Source organism: Somniosus microcephalus, chromosome 7 (genome assembly GCF_052327205.1).
Source record: "Somniosus microcephalus isolate GS21.2 chromosome 7, FLI_Smic_1.0, whole genome shotgun sequence".
Lineage (NCBI taxonomy): Eukaryota > Metazoa > Chordata > Chondrichthyes > Squaliformes > Somniosidae > Somniosus > Somniosus microcephalus.
Window position 1 is genome coordinate 78376446 of NC_140993.1, and position 21386 is coordinate 78397831.

Genomic DNA, 21386 nt, shown 5'->3' on the forward strand with positions numbered 1-21386 from the left:
ATTCTAATAGGTCTAAGAGCATTAAAAAAAACAAGCCTGAAGGCTTTGTGTCTTAATGCGAGGAGCATTTGCAATAAGGCGGACGAATTGGCTGCGCAAATAGAGGTAAACGAATATGATTTGGTTGGGATTACGGAAACGTGGCTCAAGGATGGCCAAGACTGGGAACTCAACATCCAGGGGTATTCGATATTCAGGAAAGATAGGCAAAAAGGAAAGGCAGGTGGGGTAGCATTACTGGTTAAAGAAGGGATTAATACAATTGTAATGAAGGATATTAGCTCTGATGATGTGGAATCTGTATGGGTAGAATTGAGAAATACTAAGGGGCAGAAAACATTAGTGGGAGTGGTATATAGACCTCCCAACAGTAAGGCGGAGGTTGCGGATGGCATGAAAAGGGAAATTAAAGAAGCGTGCAATAAGGGCACAGCAGTCATCAAGGGTGACTTTAATCTACATATTGATTGGGCCAATCAAATTAGTAACAATACTGTGGAGGAGGAATTCCTGGAGTGTTTACGGGATGGTTTCCTGGACCAATATGTCGAGGAACCAACCAGAGATCAGGCCATCTTAGACTGGGTATTATGTAACGAGAAAGGATTAATTAGCAATCTTGTTGTACGAGGCCCCTTTGGTCTGAGCGATCATAATATGATCGAATTCTTCATTAAGATGGAGAATGAAGTAGTTGACTCAGAGACTAGGGTCCTCAATTTAAATAAAGGAAACTACGATGGTCTGAGGCGCGAGTTGGGTAGGATTGATTGGGGAATGGCACTCAAAGGGTTGACGGTGGATAGGCAATGGCAAACATTCAAAGACTGAATGGATGAGCTACAGAATTTGTTCATCCCAGTTTGGCATAAAAATAAAACAAAAAAGGTGACTCAACCGTGGCTAACGAGGGAAATTAGGGATAGCATAAGATCCAAGGAGACGACATATAAATTGGCCAGAAAAAGCAATAATCCTGAGGATTGGGAGCAGTTTAGGATTCAACAAAGGAGGACAAAGGGATTAATTAAGAAAGGGAAAATAGAATATGAGAGTAAGCTATCAGGGAACATAAAAACGGACTGTAAAAGCTTTTATAGATATGTGAAGAGAAAAAGATTGGTGAAGTCAAGCGTAGGTCCCTTGCAGTCAGAATCAGGGGAATTTATAATGGGAAACAAAGAAATGGCAGACCAATTAAATTCATACTTTGGTTCTGTCTTCACAAAGGAGGACACAAATAACCTTCCAGAGATGCCGGGGAACATAGGGCCTGATGAAAGGGTGGAACTGAAAGAAATCAGTATTTGTAGGGAAATGGTGTTAGGAAAATTGATGGGACTGAAGGCCGATAAATCCCCAGGGCCTGATAATCTACATCCCAGGGTACTTAAGGAAGTGGCCCTAGAAATAGTAGATGCATTGCTGGTCATCTTCCAGAACTCGATAGACTCTGGAACAGTACCCATGGATTGGAGGGTAGCTAATGTTACCCCACTATTCAAAAAAGGTGGTAGAGAAAAAGCGGGGAATTATAGACCGGAAAGCCTGACATCGGTAGTGGGGAAAATGCTAGAATCTATTATAAAAGATGTAATAGCAGAGCACTTGGTAAGCAGTGACAGGATCGGACAAAGTCAACATGGATTTACAAAAGGTAAATCATGCTTGACTAATCTACTGGAATTTTTTGAGGATGTAACTGGTAAAATAGATAAGGGAGAACCAGTGGCTGTGGTGTATTTGGACTTTCAGAAGGCTTTCGATAAGGTCCCACATAAGAGATTAGCGTGGAAAATTAAGGCACATGGGATTGGGGGCAAGGAATTGACTTGGATAGAGAACTGGTTGGCGGACAGAAGGCAGAGAGTTAGAATAAACGGGTCGTTTTCCGAGTGGCAGGCAGTGACTAGTGGGGTACCGCAAGGATCGGTCCTAGGACCCCAGCTGTTCACAATATATATTAATGATCTGGACGAGGGAATTGGATGTAATATCTCCAAATTTGCAGATGACACAAAGCTGGGTGGGAGGGTAAGCTGTGAGGAGGATGTTGAGAAATTCCAGCACGATTTGGACAGATTGGGTGATTGGGCAGAAACATGGCAAATGCACTATAATGTGGATAAATGTGAGGTTATCCACTTTGGTGGCAAAAACAGGAAGGCAGATTATTATTTGAATGGCAATAGATTGGGAGAAGGGGAAGTGCAAAGAGACCTGGGTGTTCTTGTGCACCAGTCGCTGAAGGTAAGCATGCAGGTGCAGCAGGCGGTTAAGAAGGCAAATGGTATGTTGGCCTTCGTAGCAAGAGGGTTCGAGTACAGGAACAAGGATGTCTTGCTACAGCTGTACAGGGCCTTGGTGAGACCGCACCTTGAGTATTGTGTGCAGTTTTGGTCGCCTTACCTGAGGAAGGACGTTCTTGCCATGGAAGGAGTACAGCGAAGATTCACCAGGCTGATACCTGGGATGGCAGGAATGACGTATGAGGAGAGATTGTGTTGATTGGGCTTATACTCACTGGAGTTTAGAAGATTGAGAGGGGATCTCATCGAAACCTATAAAATTCTGTCAGGCCTGGACAGACTAGATGCAAGAAGGATGTTTATGATGGCCGGGGAGTCCAGAACCAGGGGTCATAGTCTAAGGATAAGGGGTAAGCCATTTAGGACTGAAATGAGGAGGAATTTCTTCACCCAGAGAGTGGTAAACCTGTGGAATTCTCTGCCACAGAAGGCAGTTGAGGCCAATTCATTAAATATATTCAAGAAGGAGTTAGATATATTTCTTAAGGCTAAAGGGATCAAGGGATATGGGGAGAAGGCAGGGACAGGGTACTGAATTTGGATGATCAGCCATGATCTCATTGAATGGCGGAGCAGGCTCGAAGGGCCGAATGGCCTACTCCTGCTCCAATCTTCTATGTTTCTATGCAACGCTCCGGTAGCACCCTAGCCTGGATATTGAGTCGCGTCCCGGCCCGGATATTGAGTCAGGCACCCTGCCTTTCCGCCTGCCGCTAGCAACGACAGGTAGAGGGGAATGTTTTGCAGTCGGGAAGGGGCTGGGGGAGCGCTATTTAAAGGCGGCCGTTCCCTGCCTTTTCTTGTCGGTAAAATTTTTGGTACACGCAGGTTGAGAGGGAGAGATGTGCCTGGAAAGATTTAACACTGTCCTGAGGAATTTTGGCCATCAGCACCACTATTGAGGTTCCTAAGCGCCGAGCTCTTTCCCTCAGCCCATCCATGAGTGCATCCAACACAATTGCTTTAGAGGTCTCTCCAGGCCGAGATTCAAGGCTGCAATAAGCAGGATGTGGCTGGCCAGAAATATTGCCCCTCCCCTTTAAGAACTGGCTGGCGCCAGTGTGTCTGTGTCCCACTGACATCACCTGAGCTTCGCCAGCGCTCTGAGGTAGTGCCTCGCTCCTCGACGTTAGTGCTTTAAGACAGGTGTGTAGCGCCTGATTTAGCGCTCAAATCACCTCCAGGGGCGATAGAGGCCAAGTTTGCAGTCAGAGGCGATAATTAGCGCCGGGCACTAAACTTTGCACCTGGCCGATAATAGCGCCCCAAATGGGGCGATACCGAATTTCTCCCCCTTAATAATTTCACCTACCTAGAACTTAAACTAGATCTAGTAATTAGTTTAAAAAAAACGAAACTATTTATTAACTTAGTAACTTAAATACATAAATTAAATTAATTAAATAAAACAAGGTTATACAGGGATAGCAGTGCAGGTGGTGTGCCGAAACTTCACTATGTGGGAGTTTGTGGAGAGCATCGCGATCCCAGACAACCACATCTGCAGTAAGTGTCTGCATCTCGAGGAACTTCAGCTTAGAGTTGTTGAGCTGGAGTCCGAGGCGCAGACATTGCGGGGAATCAGGGAGGGGGAGAGTTACCTGAACACTTTGATCCAGGAGGCAGTCACGCCCCTTAGATTAGGTAATGGTACAGGACTGGTTAGTGGTCAGGGACAGGAGGGTGTGACTGCAACTGAGGCAGGTAAGGGGACCCCAGATGCAGTGCTGGAGGAGCCTCGGCTTTTGCCCTTGTCAAACAGGTATGAGGTTCTTGCTGCCTGTGTGGCTGAGGGTCAAGTCTGCAGGGTGAATGAGCAAACTGACCACGGCACCGTGATACAGGAGGCTATTCAAGTGGGGGGAGTGAAAAGGAATGTTGTAGTGGTAGAGGACAGTCGTCTTCTCTTCTTAGGCAGTCCCTCGGAACCGAGGATGACTCACTTCCACACTAAAAATTAGTTCTCAGGTGACTGATGAGTCCAATGCGGGACCTACAGTCTCTGTCACAGGTGGGGCAGACGGTGGTTGAAGGGGCGGGTGGGCGGGGTGCTTGGGTTGACGTGCGCTCCTTCCGCTGTTTGCGCTTGGCTTCTGCTTGCTTCCGGCAAAGAGACTCGAGGTGTTCGGCGCCTTCCCGGATGCTTCTCCTCCACTTTGTGCGGTCTTGGGCCAGGGATTCCCAGGTGTCAGTGGGGATGTTGCACTTTTTCAAGGAGGTTTTGAGGGTGTCCTTGAAGCGTTTCCTCTGCCCACCTGGGGCTGTCTTGCCGTGTCGGAGCTCCGAGTAGAGCGCTTGTTTTCGGAGTCGCGTATTGGGCATGTGGACAATGTGACCCGTCCATCGGAGCTGATTGAGCGTGGTCAGAGCTTCGATGCTGGGGATGTTGGCCTGAGCGAGAACACTGACGTTGGTGCGCCTATCCGGCCAATGGATTTGCAGGATCTTGCGGAGGCAGCGTTGGTGGTACCTCTCCAATGCTTTGAGGTGCCTGCTGTACATGGTCCATGTCTCTGAAGCAAAACAGGAGGGCGGGTATCACTACTGCTCTGTGGACCATGAGCTTGGTGCTGGATTTGAGGTCCTGGTCTTCAAACACTCTCTTCCTCAGATGACCGAAGGCTGCACTGGCACACTGAAGCGGTGTTGGACTTCGTCATCGACGTCTGCCCTTGTTGACAGTAGGCTCCCGAGGTATGGAAAGTGGTCTACGTTGCCCAAGGCCTCGTCATGGATTTTGATAATCGGGGGGCAGTACTGTGTGGCGGGGGCAGGTTGGTAGGGGACCTTTGTCTTACGGATGTTTAGTGTAAGGCCCATACACTCGTACGCTTCGGTGAAGGTGTTGACGATGATTTGGAGTTCGGCCTCAGAGTGTGCGCAGACGCACGCGTCGTCTGCATACTGTAATTCGATGACAGAGAATGGGATGACCTTGGATCTGGACTGGAGGCGACGGAAGTTGAACAGTTTCCCGTTTGTCCTGTAGATTAGCTCCACTTCAGCCTGCGCCTCAAACTAACCTGACGACTCCCAGTGATTCAGAGACCCAGAGTGTCCACAGCGCCTGGTCTGCACTCAAGGCCACCTTAATCAGCACCTGTGAAGAGATGCTCAGTCACCCGACCAGGAAACACCAAGACTGGTTCGACGAGAATGACCAGGAGACCCAGGAGCTAATAAGCCGCAAGCGCAAGGCGTTCCTGATCTGGAAACAGCAACAGAACTCGAGAGCAAGAAAGCAGCTCTACAGACGCCTGAAGGCCGAGGTCCAACAAAAAACTCGCAACCTAAAGAACAGATGGTGGATGGAGAACATGCAGGAGATCCAGCAGCTAACTGACAACCATGACGTGCGTTGATTCTTTAGCACAGTCAAGACCACCTACGGCCCAAGCACCCAAGGTCCTACCCCACTGCGGGCCAAGAACGGAGAGGTACTCATCAAGGACAGAGAGGCAGTCAGTGCCCGCTGGAAGGAGCACTTCGAAGAGCTCCTTAACCGAGACTCTGTCTTCGACGCGAATGTCCTCAACTCCATTCCGCAGCATGCTACCTGCCATCGCCTCAGCACAACCCCAGCCCGGCATGAGGTTGAAAAGGCCATCCGACAACTGAAGAACAACAAGGCCTCAGCAGCAGATGGAATCCCCGCCGAGACGCTAAAGCATGGCGGAGAAGCACTATTGGCGCGAATACATTAACTAATTTTTCTTATTTGGAAGGAGGAGAGCATGCCAGGGGGTCTCAGAGATGCCGTAATTGTGACCATCTTCAAGACAGGTGACAAATCCGATTGCGGTAATTACAGAGGAGTCTCCCTGCTGTCTGCCACAGGGAAAGTCATCGCAAGAATCCTCCTCAATCGCCTTCTCCCAGTGGCTGAAGAGCTCCTCCCAGAGTCGCAATGCAGATTCCACCCACTAAGGGGCACAATGGACATGAGCTTCATCGCGCGTCAACTAGAGGACAGTATAGTCAGGGGGATAGATACTGTTCTCTACAGCCGCGACTGGGAGTTCCAAAGACTGTGTTGCCCGCCAGGGCTAATGATATCTCCTCACAGCTGGAGAAGAATTTGGGGTGGGAGGGGGAGGATCCAGTTGTTGTGGTCCACATAGGAACCAACGACATAGGTAGAACTAGGAATGAGGTTTTTCTGAGAGAGTTTGAGGAGCTAGGAACCAAATTAAAATGCAGAACCTCAAAGGTAACAATATCTGGATTGTTACCTGAGCCACGTGCAAATTGGCATAGGGACAAACAGATTAGAGGTTTAAATGCGTGGCTTCAAGAGTGGTTTGGGAGGAAGGGGTTTCAATTCATGGGGCTCTAGCACCAGTACTGGGGAAAGAGGGAGCTGTTCCATTGGGATTGGCTCCACTTAAACCAGGCTGGAACCAGTGTCCTGGCAAATCGAATAACTAGGGCAGTAGACAGGGCTTTAAACTAAAAAGGGAGGTGGGTGGGGTAGGGGACAGGTTAGGGGAAATTTAGAAATCCAAAGAGAAAAGTCAAGGCAATGGAGCAGTGTAGCAATTTGGGTGAAGGCAAGCAGACTAAGGTGAAAGCAGGGAATAATGGTAAAAAATTAAAATTAAAGGCTCTTTATCTGAATGCACGAAGCGTTCGTAACAAGATAGACGAATTAGTGGGACAGATGGAGATAAATGGCTTTGATCCAATAGCCATTATAGAGACACGGGGCTGGATTTTGCCAGCCCTGGGGAGGCAGGTTTAGAGGCGGGACTGCCAGGAAAATGGCAGAATTTGGGGGCGGGTGCCCAACCCGCCTCCATGCCACCTTGCCAGGAGGCGGGTAGCCGCCCTGCGCCGGGTCCCGTCTCCTTGGAGGCAGGAAGAGATTACAGCCATTTAACTGCCTGTTAACAGGCAGAAAATAGGATTATCCCCATTTTTCCCACACAAGTGCGGGCTTCCCGAAGGCTCCGAAACCCGCCAGGGTCACTGAGACGAGTAGTGTGCCTGCGGGGGTCGGAGGGGTCCAAAAGTGTGCTGTGGAGGTGAGTGATGGGTGCAAGTGTGGAGAGGTGAGTATCTGAGGTAAGTGCAAAGTGTTAGAAAAAGTGTACTTACCTTTGTTTCTTCCTGCAGGCTTCAATCGGTGGGTATGCGGAGAGTCTCGCACCTCCACGGTAGCAATGACAGATGGCCGTTGCATTCTCCAATGCAGCAACCATCTAATTTCTACAAAAGAAAGAGGTTTGATGAGGTCTTGAATTCAAGAACTCAACAAACTACCGAGAATGTCAGTGTTTGACAGCTTCACAGAGCTGTCAAACGATGACGATTCACCTGTCAAAAATATTTGACAGATGAAACGTCCTACATTGACGTTCTCTGTAACCAGCTTTCCCTTAATTGGCCTGCTAAGCCCGCTAGGCGGGCTTAACAAAGTCAATGAAGAGAAAATAGCGTGGGTTGACCAGAAGTTGATAGAGGCGGGACTGAAACCTGACAAGTGGGAGTCCTGCCTCCAAAACTCCTCATTGGCAAAATCCAACCCCTGGTTGCAAGATGATCTGTGGTGGGAATTACATATTCCAGGGAACTTGACATTTCGAAAAGACAGGCAGAATGGAAAAGGAGGGGGTTGGTGCGGTAGCCCTGATAATAAAGGATGACATAAGGACAGTAATGAGAAAGGATCTCGGCTCGGAAGATCAGGAAGTAGAATCAGTATGGGTGGAGGTAAGGAATAACAAGGGGAGTAGTTCATAGGCCCCCAAACAGTAGCTGTACCATTGGAAAGAATATTAATCAACAAATAATAGGAGCTTGTAACAAAGGTAATACAATAATTATTGGGGACTTTAATCTCATATAGACTAGACAAATCAAATTGGCAAAGGTAGTCTGGAAGATGAGTTCATGGAATACATTTGAGACAGTTTCCTAGAACAATACGTCATGTAATGAGACAGAGTTAATTAGTAATCTCATAGTAAAGGATCGTCTGGGGAAGAGTGATCATAATATGATAGCATTTCACATTGGGTTTGAGAGTGAAATACTTAATTCCGAAACTAGTGTCTTAAACTTAAATAAAAGCAATTACATAAGTATGAGGGTTGAGTTGGCTGCGGTAGATTGGAAAATTAGGTTAAAAGGTATGACGGTAGATAAGCAGTGGCAAACATTTAAAGAAATATTCCAAAATTCTCAACGAATATACATTCCATTGAGAAATAAAAAATCCACGGGAAAAGTAACCCATCCATGGCAAACTAAAGAAGTTAAGGATAGTATTAGATTAAAAGAAGAGGCTTATAATGTTGCGAAGAATAGTAGCAAGCCTAAAGATTAGGAGAGCTTTAGAAACCAGCAAAGGATGACCAAAAAATTGATAAAAAGTGAGAAAATAGAATATGAAAGTAAACTAGCAAGAACATAACATAAGAATTAGGAGCAGGAGTAGGCCATACGGCCCCTCGAGCCTGCTCCGCCATTCAATAAGATCATGGCTGATCTTCGACCTCAACTCCACTTTCCTGCCCTATCCCCATATCCCTTGATTCCCCATGAGGATCCTTTACTATGAGATTACAAATTAACCCTGTCTCAGTACACAATACAAGCTCTAAAAAAGCCTGATCCCTGTTTTTTCCAGGAAACTGTTAGAGATAATTTCCCTAATTAACACATGGGATTTCCCCCCTCTTTTTTTTTACCTCTCCAGGAGATAGCATGGTCACAATGGTTGCAACATTGCTTGGATTGGGTAGGCTTGATGTGTCTGATATTTTCTTGCCCTGTTTGTATATTCATAGGTATTATTCGCACCTTGTGGAAAATGTGTTAATCTTGGGATATGAATGTCTTCCTGCAAATATCTCCCTTTAATGGTTCAGCCATTGAAGTAGTTGAATTTGACTACTCCCCGCTATGTTAACCTGCTTAAATTAACATTTCAAAACAGCCTGTCCTATCCACCTTTTCCACTCCTTTCATATACTTTTTCTACCCCTGCACAATCTTCCTTTCTCTTTCTCTCCCCTTCCCCCACCCCTCCCACCACCACCACCCACCAGCAATTCCATCCTCCCATACATATACTCTTCTCGCTGTCTCTCTCTCTTGCTCCCTGCCATGCATTTCTTGCTCTATCCTCCTTACGTACTGGGGAACACAGTTTAACACCTTACTACAAAACCTTAGTCAGGCAGCACTTAGAATACTGTGTCCAGTTTTGGTCTTCTCACATGGTGGGTGATATTGAGGCTTTGGGGAGGGTACAGAGGAGGGCCACTAGACTTAATTCCCAGTCTAAAGCATCTTAGTTATCAAGATAGGCTAAAAGAGTTGGGACTCTACACTTTAGAGCAGCGTAGACTTAGAGGTGATCTGATTGAGGTTTATATGATAATAAAGGGAACAGATTGAGTTCCAGTTGGCAGTTTGTTTCAGTTCAATAGGTTAGGGAGGACCAGGGGTCACAAATTTGATTTGTATAATACTAGATCTAGGTTAGATGTCAGGAGGTGGTCCTTTCCCAGAGAACAGTGGACCTCTGAACAGGCTGCCGTCTCGTGCGGTGGATGCTGATTTGCTAAATTCCTTCAAGCGAGAGCCGGACCTGTTTCTGGCTGGGGCGGAGATCACCTTACAGAAGGTAGGGAATTCAGGGCCAGAGTGATTTCCTGGATTAGTTTCGATTGGCTAGATGGGTTGTAGAGGAATTTCCCAGATTTTTTCCCCCCAAATTGGCCTGAGTTTTTAAATCTTTTTTTTGCCTTTCCCAGGAGATCACATGGTTTCAGGTGGGGTGGAGTCACAGAGTCATAACGGCTCAGAAGGAGGCCATTCAAGTCCACGGCGGCTCACTGCAGAGCAATCCAGTCAGTCCCACTCCCCCATTCTATCCCCGTAGCCCTGCAAGTTTATATATTGTGATACACAAAGATACAGGGGGGAATGTGAGGAAAAACTTTTTTACGCAGCGAGTGGTGATGACCTGGAATTTGCTGCTGACGGAAGTGGTGGAAGCGAACACACTCAATGTTTTCAAGGGAAGACTGGATAGGCACTTGAGGGAAATAAACTTGCAGGGCTACGGGGATAGAGCGGGGGAATGGGACTGACTGGATTGTTCTACAGAGAGCCGGCACGTACTCGATGGGCTGAATGGCCTCCTTCTGTGCTGTTATGACTCTATAACAAGGTATCGTAATTGTGTGGGACAGGCTCGATGGACCAGAGGGTCTTTACCTGTCCGCCGGTGTTCGTATGTACCTTTTCCAAAATTTGGGATTGAGACACTTGCCAGATTCTGTGTTGTGCTCTGTGCTAATGAGTGAGTCAACAAGCTAACTGGGCCCCTGGGTAAGAGTGCTGGTGTGCCACTATACTCTAAGTTAAATGCAGATTGCCTTCAGCAGTAGACAGAGAGAGTGACACAAAGTTGGACGTACAATGGTAATGACAAGAGAAAGTGTGAGAGGCACACAGAAAAAGGGAAAGCAGAAAGTGTGCAAGACAAATAGAAAAAAGCGCAAGAGATTTAGCGAGTGGGAGACCAGCAGCAAAGTAAAAGACTTTTTTTCATCTGTGAACAACACTGCAGAACAAATAGTTTGCACGAAAGACTGCTGCCATTCAGTAATACGAAGACCTATTTGCTTCTGACCCCATCCCCGAATCAGGTGCATGAGCAATTTGAGGACATCAAATTCTCCTGCCCAGCAAGAATGCTGGCTCAATTAAACGTGGGATTTTAGTATGCTATTTCCATTGATTCCTATTGTACAAAGGACTCAATCCATGAGATATTTCATACCTCACTAATTCTATACTTAGGAGGATTATGCTATATAAAATGCACATGTATAGATCTTCAGTATAATGTATAGTGAAAAGTTGATGGTGCAGCTTTCAGTGTATTTCAACAACAACAACTTGTATTTATATAGCACTTTTAACGTTGTAAAACGTCCCAAGGCGCTGCACAGGAGTATTTTAAGACAAAAAACATGACACCGAGCCACGTAAGGATAAATTACGGCAGGTGACCAAAGCTTGGTCAAAGAGGTAGGTTTTAAGGAGCGCCTTAATGGAGGAGAGGTTTAGGCAGGGAATTCCAGAGCTTAGGGCCTAGGCAACAGAAGGCACGGCCACCAAAGGTTGAGCGATTATAATCAATGATGCTCAAGAGGGCAGAATTAGAGGAGTGCAGATATCCCGGGGAGAGGGGGGAGCAGGGGTGGGGGCTGAAGGAGATTAAAGAGATAGGGAGGGGTGAGGCCATGAAGGGATTTTAAAACAAGGATGAGAATTTTGAAATCCAGGCGTTGCTTAACTGGGAGCCAATGTAGGTCAGCAAGCACGGGTGATGGGTGAACGAGACTTGGTGCGAGTTAGGACACGGGCAGCCGAGTTTTGGATGACCTCAAGCTTACATAGGGTGGAATGTGGAAGGCCAGCCAGGAGTGCGTTGGAATAGTCACGTCTAGAGGTAACGAAGTCTTGGATGAGGGTTTCAGCAGCAGATGAGGTGAGGCAAGGGCGGAGACGAGCGATGTTACGGAGATGGAAGTAGGCGGTCTTTGTTATGCTGCGGATATGTGGTCGGAAGCTCATTTCAGGGTCAGATATGACACCAAGGTTGCGAACAGTGTGGTTCAGCCTCAGACAGATGTTAGGGAGAGGAATGAAGTCAGTGGCTAGGGAACGGAGTTTGTGGCAGGGACCGAAAACAATGGCTTCGGTCTTCCCAATATTTAATTGGAGAAAGTTTTTGCTCATCCAGAACTATATGTCGGACAAGCAGTCTGACAATTTAGACACCGTGGAGGGGCCGAGAGAAGAGGTAGTGAGGTACAGCTGGGTGTCGTCAGCGTACATGTGGAAACTGACGCTGTGTTTTTGGATGATGTCTCCAAGGGGCAACATGTAGATGAGAAATAGAAGGAGCCCCAGGATAGACCCTTGGGGGACACCAGAGGTAATGATGTGGGAGCGGGAAGAGAAGCTGTTGCAGGTGATTCTCTGGTTGCGATTAGATAGATTAGAATGGAACCAGGCGAGTGCAGTCCCACCCAGCTGGACGACAATGGAGAGGCGTTGGAGAAGGATGGCGTGGTCAACCGTGCCAAAGTCTGCAGACAAATCAAGAAGGACGAGGAGGGATAGTTTACCTTTGTCACAGTCACAAAGGATGTCATTTGTAACTTTGATGAGAGCCGTTTCAGTACCATGGCAAGGGCAGAAACCTGATTGAAGGGATTCAAACATGGAATTGCGGGAAAGATGGGCACGGATTTGGAAGGCGACAACACGTTGAAGGACTTTGGAGAGGGAAGGGAGGTTGGAGATGGGGCAGTAGTTTGCAAGGACGGAGGGATGTGGGAGGTGGGAGAATGCAGACCTATGGTAAGTGCACAATTAGAATTTGCACAGAACATTTGGTTGGATTTTTGTTCATGACAAATATGTAAGAGTATTTCTAGACTGGGGTTTCATCAGGGGATGAGTTATTTTGAAGTTTTTCTTTTTACTCTTTCAAACCCCTTCTTTCATATTTTCTTCCCTCTACTGAAAGCACCGATTCCTCCATGGAGTAAAGTTTCTCTGGTGTCAGCAGCCCTCCATTACCGTACCTAAATAACCTCTCCTCATGTGTGAGCTATTCGACAGGGATCAATGATCAAGAGTAGGAAAACTACTTTTTGGTAGTTTGGATTTTTCCCATCCCTGGTCACAGGATTGCATTCCTTCTGCTGCCCTGGTCAGCCAATTCAGAACAGAAGGGATTTAATGAGAACTTTTTGCACAGTATGGCTCAGTATCACCCCATATATTTGCCCACTGAATCACTGGGGAAGCGCACTCTCCACTTTCTTTAAAATGTACTTTCATGCCCTCTTTTTAGAACCCCTGACAGCATGCATAATTCCCTGGATGATAGGCCAGGAAGGCAAGGTGTTCCCTTGTGACATTTGCAATTCGAGGTATGCAGTAGTGACCCAAGATGATTCACCAGTTTTCCCTTCCTTTCATAATCTGGGCAAGTGTTTTCCCTACACACTGCATGGCAGGATTCAAACCAAGATGAACCAGGATTCATACTACTGTTATCTGCACTGTGATTGGTTGTACAGGGGATGCAGGACTCCAGTTGTTATGACTGGTCTGCCTGGATGGTGGCCTCAATTTTCCTCTGCATAGCAGCATTGAAACTTTCATTATTAATGGTCTTGGGGCGGACTTGCATTCGATGTGTGTATGTGCATGTTGTTTCATGAAAGGATAAAAAAACTATGCAGGGTTTCTTTGCAAAGTCAATGGTCATTATGTGCTCTAGAGCCTGAGGTTGCATTTCTGATATGAATGTATTTTCTCATCTCAAATACAGTCTGTAATCTAAATATATTTATGCTTTTATGCAGGTGCCTTTCCTCAGCAACAGCTGAAGCCATCTCATCCATTTGTAGTACCAAAACAAATTCATGCACCCCTGCCACTGGTATCACGACAGCAGACAAGTCCAGCAAACCACAAAGAACAAAATGCACACGACTCCCTCGCTACGTACTACAGTGTCTTGTGGTGTAAAGCATCAAAGAAGAAACACAAGAAGTGGGAGGGGGATGCAGTTTTGATTGTTAGAAAGACGTCTGTGGTTCTCAAGGACATAGAGGGCAAAGACATTGGAAAAGGTTAGCACTGTTAAATTATTGTTAGAAGTTTTTTTTACTTATTTCGTACAGTGTACATTAGGATGTCATAATTACAAAGACCTCCAAAATCGTCACTTTGCACCAAATTTTAAAATTGGAAAAATCCAACCAAATAACAGCACAATAAAGAATATTGCAAATAATAAAATGTCCAGGGTTGACCTGTGCATGAATCAGTGAGTAATAATATATATTTTTTAATTGACAGTTAGGTCAAGGCCCCTATGGCAAGAGAGGCCTGGTATAATAAAGAATTGGTGATTAGGTGACAGGAATCTTGGATTTGAAAAGCCTGTAGATGGTAGGAGGAAGAAAAGACAGAGGTAAGAATCGCCATAGTTTTGGGAAAGAATGTGAGAGTAGGAGACAGTCTGATGAGTTTCACTTTTAATAGAGTAAGCATACAGGGAGGAGGAAGAGTACGTAGGATGGATTGTTTGGAGTGTAGAAAGAACAAGAAAGGAAAGTTCAGACGAGCAGTCACTATTTCAATATCAATAAATATTACAAACAATATCACTGTCTCTAAATTGTCAGACTGCTTGTCCGACATAACAAATTTATTAGTTTTTTGAGGATGTAACTAGCAGGGTAGATAAAGGGGAACCAGTGGATGTAGTATATTTAGATTTCCAAAAGGCATTCGATAAGGTTACATTACATAGAATTATATAGGATATACAGCACAGAAACAGGCCATTTGACCCAACCAGTCCATGCTGGTGTTTATGCTCCACTCAAGCCACCTGCCGTCTTTCCTCATCTATCTCTATCAGCATAACCCTCTATTCCCTTCTCCCCCATATGCTTATCTAACCGCCCCTTAAATGCATCTGTACTATTCACTTCAACCACTCCCTGTGGTAGCGAGTTCCACATTCTCACCACTCTCTGGGTAAAGAAGTTTCTTCTGAATTTCCTATTTGATTTCTTGGTGACTGTCTTATATTGATGGCCTCTAGTTTTGCTCTTCCCCACAAGTGGAAACACTCTCTCTGTATCTACTCTATGAAAACCTTTCATGATTTTAAAGACCTTTATTAGGTCACCCCTCAGCCTTCTCTTTTCAAGAGAAAAGAGACCCAGCCTATTTATCCTTTCCAGATAGGTATACCCTTGCATTTCTGTATCATCCTTGTAAATCTTTTTGCACCCTCTCCAGTGCCTCTGTATCCTTTTTATAATATGGCGACCAGAATTGTACGCAGTACAGGTAGACTACCCTTTATCCGAACTTCCGAAAACCGAAACCCTCTAAAAACCAAAGGTTTTTTCGTTCAGCGTAAGTCGTGCGCACGACCCCGACCCCCGCCGACCCCCCCACCCTTTCGGATAAGGGATAGTGTATCCTTTATCCGCACTTCCGAAAACCAAAATCCTCTGAAAACCGAAAGGTTTCGTTCAGCGTAAGTCGTGCCCCCGACCCCCCCCCCCCCGCCGACCCCCGCCCCCGACAAATTTCCCAGTCTTATAAAATACCTTCTGAAATCCGAAATTTTCCGAAAACCGAAACACGGCTGGTCCCGAGGTTTTCAGATAAAGGATAGTCTACCTGTACTCTAAGCGTGGTCTAACCAAGGTTCAATACAAGTTTAGCATAACTTCTCTACTTTTCAATTCAATCCTTCTAGAAATAAAACCCTAGTGCTTGGTTTGCTTTTCTTATGGCCTTGTTAACCTGTGTTGCTACTTTCAGTGATTTGTGCATTTGTACTCCGAGATCCCTTTGCTCTTTTACCCCACTTAGATTCATAATTTCCAAGTAATATGTGACCTCTCTATTTTTCTTACCAAAATGTAATACCTCTCATTCATCTGTGTTGAATTTCATTTGCCAGTTATATGCCCATTCTGCAAGTTTATTAATGTCTTCTTGTAACTTTTTGTAGTCCTTCTCATTATTGACTATCCCCCCCCCAATTTGGTGTTGTCCGCACATTTAGAAATTGTGTTTTTGATTCCAAAGTCTAAATCGTTAATATAAATTGTGAACAACAGTGGTCATAGCACTAATCCTTGTCGAACACCACTTCCCACCTTCTGCCACTCTGAATAGCTATCCTTTACCCCTACTCTCTGCTTTCTGTCTTGAAGCCAGCCAGCTATTCATTCTGCTACTTGTCTCCTGACTCCGCATTCCCTGACCTTATTCATTAGTCTATTATGTGGTACCTTATCGAAGGCCTTTTGAAAATCTAGATAAATTACATCTACTGCATTACCCTTGTCTACTCTCTCTGTTACCTCTTCAAAAAATTCAATTAGTTTGGTTAAGCAAGACTTTCCCTTTTGAAATCCATGCTGACTATTATATTTTTGGTTTCTAGATGTTCTTCCATTTTCTCCTTTAGTAGGGATTCCATTATTTTTTCTACCACCGATGTTAAGCTGACTGGTCTATAGTTCCCTGGACATGTTCAATCTCCCTTCTTAAATATAGGTATTACATTAGCTATCTGCCAGTCCTCTGGCACTACACCTTTTTCTAATGAATTACTAAATATGTGCAGTAATGCCTCTGCTATCTCTTCCCTAGATTCATTTAAAATGCATGGATGTAATCTGTCTGGACCAGTGGTTTTATCCTCTGAGTTTCATTAGATTAGTAAATATATCTCCTTGTTTTATTTTAAATGCAGTTATCTCATTGTTAATCTCATCATCCAATGCCATCTCCACCTGTTCTAACTCCCTGGTAAATACTGAAGCAAAGTAATTATTTAATATCTCTGCTATCTCTCTATCATTGCCTGTGGTATCCTGTCCATCCCTTAGTGGCCCTATTCCCATCCCGACCTTCCTTTTTTTATTTACGTACTTGGAAAATATTTTACTATTTTGTTTTATGTTCCTTGATAATTTAATTTCATAGTTCCTCTTTGCTTTCCTAATTTTTTTTTACTTCTCTCCTAATCTCTTCGTATTCTCTCTTGCCATGCTCTCCCTTGCTGCCCATGTACTTAACGTATGCCTCTTTCCTTATCCTCAATTTTTCCCTTATGACTTTATGAATCCACGGTGTCTCATTAGTGTTTAGCTTGTTTTTGTTTTTTAGCGGAATATATTTTTCCTGGACTCTGTTGAACACCTTTTTAAATGTTCCCATTGCTGTTCTGTATCATTGTTTGCCAATATTGTTGCCCATTTTGTTTTCCCAAGTTCTATTCTCAGCCCCTCAAAATCAGCTTTTCTCCAATCTATTATCCTGGTCTTTGTCATACTTATGTCTTTCTCAATTATATTATCTTAAAGCATATTATATTGTCACTATTGTCTAGATGTTCCTCTAATTTTACTTCTCTTATCTGCTCTGGTTCATTCCCCATTACTAGATCTAATAGTGAATCCTCCCTTGTTGGGCTTTTTACATATTGGGTTAGAAAGGAGTCCTGTACACATTGTTGGAACTCCATTCCCTTATCCCCTTTACCTACCTCTTCTGTCCGATTAATATCGGGGTAGTTGAAATCCCCCATGATTGTTATTCTATAGTTTTTACTCATTTCCCTAATTTGTTTGCATATTTCTTCCTCCACCTCCCTTCCACTATTAGGTGGTCTGTAGACTACCCCTATTAGTGTGACTGATCCTTTATTATCTTTTATCTCTATCCACATGGATTCTATTTCTGTTTTGCTGATAGCTGCGTCACTTTTTTCTACTGCCATTATGTTATCCCTAATAAGTACAGCTACTCCACCTCCCCTTTTTCCCTTTCTATCTTTTCTAAATACTTTATACCCTGCAATGTTTAATTCCCAGTCCTGATTTTTCTGTAGCCATGTCTCAGTAATCCCTACTATGTCTGGTTCCTCGCAACGCATGATTGCCTCCAGCTCCCCCATTTTATTATGGACACCGTGTGCATTGCTGTACAGACAGTTGAACTCATTTTTAATAGCAGTTCCTTTCACTTTATTTTTAACCATATTTTTACAGTCCTGTTCTATAACTCTATTTATTCCCTGGCCATCAATGTCATCCTTACTTTACTTGTTCCTATGCTCTCCTTTCCTGTTTGTCTATATTTAGGCAGGTTTCTTTTCTTGCCGATCCTTCCCCCCCCCATCTTACTAGTTTAAAGTCTTTGCTACCTCCCTATTTATCCTTTCCCCTAGGACACGGGTCCCATCCCAGTTCAGGTGGAGCCCATCCCATCGGTACAGCTCCTTCCTGTCCCAGTACTGGTGCCAGTGTCCCATGAAAAGGAACCCCTCTTTCCCACACCTGCCTTTTAGCCACATGTTAATTCTCCTGACCTGTCTGCTTCTATGCCAATTTGCATGTGGCTCGGGCAATAACCCAGAGATTATTACCTTCGAGGTCCTGCTTTTAAATTTAGATCCTAACTCCTGATACTCCTTCAGCAGGACCTCCTCCCTGTTCCTACCTATGTCGTTTGTTCCAACATGGACCACAACAACTGGATTTACCCCCTCGCTTTCCAAGTTCCTCTCCAGCTGCTTCACGATATCCCTTACCCTGGCACCGGGTAGGCAACACACCCTTTGGAATTCTTGCTCTTGGCTGCAGAGGACGCTATCTATCCCCCTAATTTTAGAATCTCCTATCACTACCACATTTCTATTCTGCTCTTCCCCCACTTGGACAGCCTTCTGAGCCATGGTGCCTTGGTCTGAATTGTGGCTGTCCTCCCTGCAGTCTTTCTCCTTGTCCTCACAGGTAGCGAGTACATCGTACCTGTTGGACAGGACCAGTGGGACCTCCTTCTCAACCTCTTGTAAATCCCTGCTACTCGTCTCCCTAGCAGTCACTCCCCCTCCTTCCTGAAGCTGTGCTTTCCTCTGGGATGTGACTGTATTCTGGATAAAACGGTCCAGAAATTCCTCCCCCTCCCTTATGTTTCGGAGAGTCTCTAACTCGCACTCCAGTTCAATGACTCTGAGCCAGAATGACTGAAGGCAGACATATTTCCCGCAGATTTGGGAATCTGGGACAGTCTCGCTGCCCATAAACTCCCACATACTACAGTCCCAACACACAGCCTGCCCTGCCATCTCTCGACTTTTTTTATTTGCTTATTTAATTAGTTAAAGTTTTAATCAAATGATTATTGATAGTTATATTAATTAATTAGTTTATCTAGTTAATATTTAATAACATAATAGTTATAGTTCCCCAGCTCTTAGTTTAAAGAAAAAAAACCTGTAATACTCACCAACCAATCACCTACCTGCTGTCCTGTGACGTCACTCCTTGGTTTTTTTCCTAAATCACAGCTCAGGTCCGCTGTGTCCTGGGCCTTCTCCTCTCCCGCTCAGGTCCGCTGTGTCCTGGGCCTTCTCCTCTCCTGCTCAGGTCCGCTGTGTCCTAGGCCTTCTCCTCTCCTGCTCAGGTCCGCTGTGTCCTAGGCCTTCTCCTCTCCTGCTCTTTATGTTATTGCCGCCACTCATGCTCAGGTGCCACATAAAAGGTTGCTATACAAGATAACGGCTCATGGGGTTGGGGGTAATATATTAGCATGGATAGAGGATTGGTTAACGGACAGAAAACAGAGAGTAGGAATAAACGGGTCATTTTTTGGTTGGCAGCCTAGAACTAGTGGGGTGCCGCAAGGATCAGTGCTTGGGCCTCAGCTATTTACAATCTATATGAATGGTTTAGATGAAGGGACCGAGTGCAATGTATCCAAGTTTGCTGACGATACAAAGCTAGGTGGGAAAATAAACCGAAGAGGACATAAAGAGCCCCCAAAGGTATATAGACAGGTTAAGTGAGTGGGCAATAAGGTGGCAGATGGAGCAAGTTACTAGACTCTAGCATTGATATTTGCCCTAGCTTCAACAACTCACTGTTACTGCCTGCCTCTGTAAATGGCACTAAATCTGTGAATAAACCTGCAGTTTAGTGTGTTACAGTGTGTCTGGCTTGACTGATTTTTTATTGTCTACGGAAGTGACATGGGCACACAATAGAAATCCTTTGTGCAATCAAGAGACAATAAAGAAGTCTATTGTTCACCCTGGGCATGCTATCTCAGATTCCTTTGCTCACAAGGGCTCGCTTCAGTTTATAGGAAGCATGGGTTTGCCTAGGAGAGTTGACTTTTGCTTAGGCATGAGAAAATGTATCTGGAGAAGCACTAATCATAGATAGTGAGGTAACATCAAAAATAAATTAGAACTGCAACCTTTGTGTTAAGTTCCATGGAACTTATTCATCTATAAGAAATGTGCATGTGGCTAAATAATTTTCAGTGATTACTATGCTATGAGAAAATTGACTGTAATTAAAGAAAAGTTAAGGTTCAGGTGAGCCGTGCATTTGATGTACCAACACACCACTCTGCAAAGCATTAGCAAGTGGATTTAGCTCCAGTTCCTCGTGTGATTCTGGGCTTTTGGGAGAAACTTGGCAGGTGAAATGGCGTCACCTCTCACAGGAAAGGAGTAGAAATCCGAGTAAGAATCCTGCTGCATTTACTGTTGGTCATCAGCAGCAGCATTATAAGGCAATGAGGCTCTGAATGTGCCAGGACCATTGCAAAGGGGTGTTTATTTTCCAGCACCTTTGGAGACCATGCTGCCCCAGGTGAACATGCCTCAGAGGACACAAAGCTGGGCGGGAGGGTAAGCTGCGAGGAGGATGTCGGGAAACTCCAGTACGATTTGGACAGGTTGGGTGATTGGGCAGAAACATGGCAAATGCACTATAATGTGGATAAATGTGAGGTTATCCACTTTGGTGGCAAAAACAGGAAGGCAGATTATTATTTGAATGGCAATAGATTGGGAGAAGGGGAAGTGCAAAGAGACCTGGGTGTCCTTGTGCACCAGTCGCTGAAGGTAAGCATGCAGGTGCAGCAGGCAGTTAAGAAGGCAAATGGTATGTTGGCCTTCGTAGCAAGAGGGTTCGAGTACAGGAACAAGGATGTCTTGCTACAGTTGTACAGGGCCTTGGTGAGACCGCACCTTGAGTATTGTGTGCAGTTTTGGTCACCTTACCTGAGGAAGGACGTTCTTGCCATGGAGGGAGTGCAGCGAAGATTCACCAGGCTGATACCTGGGATGGCAGGAATGACGTATGAGGAGAGATTGTGTCAATTGGGCTTATACTCACTGGAGTTTAGAAGATTGAGAGGGGATCTCATCGAAACCTATAAAATTCTGTCAGGTCTGGACAGACTAGATGCAGGAAGGATGTTTCTGATGGCCGAGGAGTCCAGAACCAGGGGTCATAGTCTAAGGATAAGGGGTAAGCCATTTAGGACTGAAATTAGGAGGAATTTCTTCACCCAGAGAGTGGTGAACCTGTGGAATTCTCTGCCACAGAGGGCGGTGGAGGCCAGTTCATTAAATATATTCAAGAAAGAGTTGGATATATTTCTTGAGGCTAAAGGGATCAAGGGATATGGGGAAAA

At 45.1% G+C, this 21386-nt stretch overlaps 1 protein-coding gene across 1 annotated transcript in view; it reads left to right on the forward strand.

Annotated features, from left to right (window-relative positions):
• Positions 1-13707: 13707 nt before the first annotated feature.
• rad54b (RAD54 homolog B) overlaps positions 13708-21386 on the forward strand; it is a 98979-nt gene continuing 91300 nt past the window's right edge. The window contains exon 1 of the mRNA XM_085992652.1: positions 13708-13984. The gene's annotated coding sequence lies outside the window, so the exon portion shown is untranslated. The remainder of the gene's footprint in view (positions 13985-21386) is intronic.